The sequence below is a fragment of the Pongo abelii genome, chromosome 22 (assembly GCF_028885655.2).
Source record: "Pongo abelii isolate AG06213 chromosome 22, NHGRI_mPonAbe1-v2.0_pri, whole genome shotgun sequence".
NCBI lineage: Eukaryota > Metazoa > Chordata > Mammalia > Primates > Hominidae > Pongo > Pongo abelii.
Window position 1 is genome coordinate 9,901,598 of NC_072007.2, and position 5,492 is coordinate 9,907,089.

General features: G+C 56.9%; 1 pseudogene; it reads left to right on the forward strand.

Moving 5' to 3' along the window:
- The first annotated feature begins 475 nt into the window (after window positions 1-475).
- On the forward strand, window positions 476-3,443 carry LOC134760814 (disks large-associated protein 4-like; annotated as a pseudogene).
- Window positions 3,444-5,492: the final 2,049 nt, after the last annotated feature.

A 5,492-nucleotide genomic window follows, 5' to 3' on the forward strand; every position in this document is an offset into this window, starting at 1 on the left:
GATTTGCGAACGGGGGTGCATCCCCCGCCGCTGGTGTCTGAGGCAGGCAGTCTGTGGCACTGGACCCTTCGCCTGCTGGGTCGGTGCTGGCTCTGGGCAGTTAGTGTCAGAATCAAGTTAAACTTTCGACACCAAGTCTGTGTCCAAGAGAACTGAGAAATTGCTTGGATGAAAACCCCACAATTGGTGTCAGAAGTGTTGTGCGTGTGGAAAAGTCATTTTCTTTTAGCCATTACTCAACTGTACATTCAAAAGGATTTTCAGGTGTGCCGCGCCGGCCGGAGGAGATACATGGGGCGCCCGTGGGCCAGGGCCAGGTGCGGGGACCTGTGAGCGGACCCCAGAGGCGGTGGCACAGTGGAGCTGCTGAGCGGGCTTGAGGCTGCAGAGGCGCCCGGCGCAGGGTGGCTGCCTCCCGGGGGAGGCGACCCGGGGGCCCTGCTAGGGTGACGGCTCCTGCCCTCGGCCTGGGGTCATGAAAGGTCTCGGTGACAGCCGCCCCCACCACCTCTCTAGGGACAGCCTAGACCCACCCCACGAGCCCGTTTGCAGGGACTGACCACAACTCCTACCTTCTGTCGCCCACGGACGCCTTTGCTGGCAAGGCCCGCTTCCCTGGGCAGGACACCCTGCTGGGGGATGGCCTCTTTCCCCACAACAACCAGCTGCCCCCGCCCAGCAGCACCTTTCTCTACATCCATGACAACTCCCACTTCGAGGTGCCAGAGGAGAGCCCCTTCCCCAGCCATGCCCAGGCCACCAAGATCAACCGGCTGCCCACCAACCTCCTGGTCCAGTTTGAGAAGCAGCTGCCCATCCACTGTAGTGGCTTCAGCACCCTCCAATTCCCCCATGGTGAGACCAGGGCCCGTGGCGAGAGCCCTGGCTGCATCCGCCACCTGGTCCACTCAGTCCAGCAGCTTTTCTTCACCAAGCCACCCTTACTGGATGGCACAGTGGGCAAGGTCGGTGGCAATGGCAGCAAGAAGGGTGACATGGAGGACTGGCAAGGGCCAGAGGGCCAAAAGCAAGGAGCGGGCCAAGGTTGGGGAGCCCAAAGGGCGCAGCCACTCCAACATCTCAGGCTGGTGGAGCGCCGATGACAACTTGGATGGCGAGGCCGGCACCTTCCTCAGCAGTGGCCCAGCCTCCGGGCTAATGACACTAGGCCGCCAGGCAGAACGCAGCCAGACACTCTACTTCATGCATGCCTACAACACCCTCAGTGGGCACATGCTCAAAGCCACCAAGAAAACACCACCCAGCTAACGGTCCCACCACCCCCGCCTGCACCCCCAGCCACCTGCCCCAGCCTTGGGGTGGGCACTGAAACCAACTACGTCAAACGGGGCTCCTGGTTCACTCTGACCCTCAGCCACGCCCACGAGGTCTGCCAGAAGACCTCGGCCACATTTGATAAGAGCGTGCTCAAGCCCAAATCCTGCCACCAGGGTCTAGCCTACCATTACCCGCAGGTGCCTGGTGGTGGCGAGTGCAGCACCACGATGCTGTCCCCATGCGAGACGGATGCCGCAGCCGACGGCCCCAGCCCGTTCCGGCTCATGCGCAGCAGCAGCTACATCAAGGCCATGGGTGACAAGGACAGCGACGAGTCCGGCCGCAGCCCCGAGCCCTCACCCAAGACTGCAGCGTGGCGCCAGAGCTATCTGAGAGCCACGCAGCCGTCACTGGGAGAGCAGAGCAACCCCCACAGGAGTCTGGACCGCCTGGATTCAGTGGACATGCTGCTGCCCTCCAAGTGTCTGGGCTGGGAAGAGGACTACATGCCCATCAGTGACAGCCTCAACGACTCCAGCTGCATCAGTCAGATTTTGGACAGGCCTCCCTGATCCCCCAGTTGTTTGGCCATGAGCGGCAGGTACGGGAGGCAGAGCCAAGTGAACAGGATGAGGCGGCCTGCGAGTCAGCCTGCAGCGAAGCGGAGTCCACAGCGGCGGAGATGCTTGATTTGCCACTGCCCAGCTGCTTCCGCTCCCACAGCCCCAGCTACCTGCGTGCCATCCAGGCAGGCTGCTTGCAGGAGGAGGACAGTGTCTCCCTGCAGTCCCTCTCCCCACCACCCAGTACCAGCAGCCTCAGCAATAGTCACAGCCTTCCGAGTTCATCATGCCTAGTGGCGTATAAGAAGACCCTGCCACCGGTCCCTCCATGCACCACTTCAAAGCCGATCATCTCAGTCACAGTCCAGAGTGGTACTGAGTCTGCCCAGGATACCTTCCTGGACAGCCAGGACCACAAGAGCGAGGTGACTAGCCAGTTGGGCCTGAGCAACTCATCAGACAGCCTGGACAGTGGTACCCGACTGCCCAGCATGACACGGGGTGGAGTCGCCCCAGCCCCTGAGGCCCCAGAGCCACCCCCAAAACATGCAGCTCGGAAAAGTGAATAAGGGACGCTGACCAGCTCTGAGTCCCACCCCGAGGCCACCCCCAAAAGGAAACTGTCATCAATAGGAATACAAGTTGACTGCATTCAGCCAGTGCCAAAAGAGGAGCCCAGTCTCACTACCAAATTCCAGTCCATCGGGGTTCAGGTAGAGGACGACTGGCAAAGCAGCGTCCCCTCTCACAGTATGTCCTCCCAACAGGACACGGACTCAGATACCCAGGATGCCAATTACTCAAGCTATAAATCATCTGAGAGGAGCCTTCCGGACTGTACCCTTCACCCCAACTCCATCAGCATCGATGCTGGTCCTTCACGGGCCCCCAAGATTGCCCAGATCAAGCACAGCCTCTCCTATGGAGACAACAGTGACCCTGCCCTGGAGGTGTCCTCGCTGCACCCACCAGACCCCAGCTCGAGACTTCTTCCAGCTCCCCAGCAGAGCCGGCACAGCCACGGACCTGCCACCGAGACGGCTACTGGTTCCTAAAGCTACTGCAGGCAGAAATGGAGCAGCTGGAAGGCTGGTGCTGCCAGATGGACAAGGAGACCAGAGTACAACCTCTCTGAAGTCTTAGGAAAAGTCCTCAGTGCTGTGGGTAGTGCCCAGCTACCAATATCCCAGAAATTCCAGCAGTTCCTTGGCCTCTGTGAGCAACACTTGAACCCTGATGCCAACCCACGCCCCATAGCCTGGGACCTGGCAGGGTTCTGGGACCTGCTACAGCTGTCCATCAAGGACATCAGCATGAAGTTCGATGAACTCTACCACCTCAAGGCCAACAGCTGGCAGCTGGTGGAGACCCCCGAGAAGAGGAAGGAAGAGAAGAAACCACCCCCTCCGGTCCCGAAGAAGCCACAAATCCAAGCCGGCAGTGAGCCGTGACAAGGCCTCAGATGCCAGCGACAAGCAGCACCATGAGTCCCACAAGAGACTCCCGGTGGCCAAGTGGGCAGCTTCTGTGAGGCAGAACTCAGCCACCGAGAGCATGGAAAGCATCAAGATTTATGTCCTGGAAGCCCAGACCAGGCTCTGAGACCATGCAGGAGGAAAGAAAACGATTTTAAATCATTAAAAAACACAAAAACCAAGTGTGAATGGAAAAATAAAAAATAAAAAATGATTTGTAAATAGATCGTCTGGGACTTTCAGGTATTCTGTTATGAACACCAAGCCTGCCTTTCTCCAGGGATCGCCTCTGTCTACCCTGAAGTTTTCCTCTTTACAATTCTGATTTTTTGTTGTACGTCCCCTCTGTCTGTAAACTGGTGTGACATTTTGGGAGAGATTCTCGGCTCCATTTTCTCACTAACTGAGGATCCAGTGTGATAGTAATCATGCTTCCACAGCAGTGATGGGGTTCCTTCATTTTCCCGATATCCCACTGTTTATTTTGTTTTAAGTAAAACATCTTCCCCTTCAACCTTAGTATCAGGCCCATGTCCCCTGAAAGGCCCTTTGTCAGCTGTGACGTTTTTCCTCCTGGGATCTTTGCTGCTCTGATGGCTGACCTTCTCTTTCAGGGCTGCCTTTCTTGAACCCTGGGCTCCGGTGTCTTTCTGGCTGGTGGTAGATGCTGGTTGGTACTGGCTCCTGCAGGCCTCTGGTAGGTTTCCACACTCTTGCTTGGGGGCCCACAGCAGTCTCCGAGGTGCAAGGCCCTATACCCCTGGTGTCTGTGGCCCCAGGCAGGACCCTGCCTTTCCAGGGGCTCCATGCTGCTCACACCCTGTCCGGCCCCTCAGGATCAAGGGGTTGTTTCCTGGACCCGCACCCTCGGGGGATGCAGAGCTGGCATCCTCCTAGGCCCATGGCCGGCTCAGCTGGTTCCCCTAGGGCTGCTCCCGTCCCTGCCCTCTGCCCCTTCTAGGTTTGTCATCGTTTCCTCCTGAGAGGTTTGTGTGCTTCTTCTTTAATCCAAGGCTGAAGAATTCCTATTTGCACACTCTGTTTACAACACGGTACCACCACGGCGCCTCTTCTTCTTTCCTGATATGATTCTCAACCTGTTTGTTACCTAAGGATGTTTGTTGTTGGAAAGGCCGTGCCACGCCACCTGACAGCCGAGGGCACAGGGTGACTCTGGGCTGCATCCTCCATCAAGTATTGGGCCCATTTCCCATGTGACTTGGAAGGACCCCCGGGAGATGGTCAGAGGACAGGTTCAATAGTTGCCCTTACTAGGGAAAAGCCACATCCTCAGAGGTGATGCCGCAGGTGTCCTGGGGGCTCCCTGCCAGTGTGTGAGGGCAGGTGCCAAGCCAAAGTGATGGGACAGCACAGGACGCCGTACAAACAATGAAACCTCAGTGTGTGACTGGTAGCTCCCATGTGCTGATGCCCTTGGATCACCACTGCAGGGCTCAGGTGGGGTGTGGTGGCCACACAGCCATGCAGTGGGGACGGTGCCTCTTGGGCAGCCACAACTGCTATGGCGTGAAAGACCCACCCACCACACACAAACCCCAGAGCAAGGCTGCATCCCATAGACTTTCATCACGACGCTGAGGTCTGAATTTCACCTAATTTTCACCTGCCACAAAGTATCATTCTTTTTCAACCACTGAAAAATGGGGAAAAACAACCCCTCCCAAAAAAAGCTTAGCTTGTGGACCAGAAAAAAGAAGCAATGAGCTAAATTTGGCCCCTTCTAGAGGTGTTAAGACAGCAAGAGGTCATCACCTTGAAACACAGTAAAATATGTATCACAACTGTCTACTCCACATTATAAATAACAGCATTTTTATGGTCTGTAAAATACACAGGCTTTGAAACAAAACCAGAGTGGTTCCCTGCCCTGTGCTCTGGCTCTCTGCACACCACACACATGCAGGTACTCCACACAGGCACACATATGCTCACAGGCGCTCCACACACATGCGGGTGCGCCACACACATGCAGGTGCTCACAGGTGCTCTGCACACATGCAGGTGCTCACAGGTGCTCTGCACACATGCACGTGCTTACAGGAGCTCCACACACACACATAGGTGCACACAGGTGCTCTGCACACAAGCAGGTGCTCACAGGTGCTCCACACACACACAGGTGCACACAGGTGCTCTGCACACACATAGGTGCTTA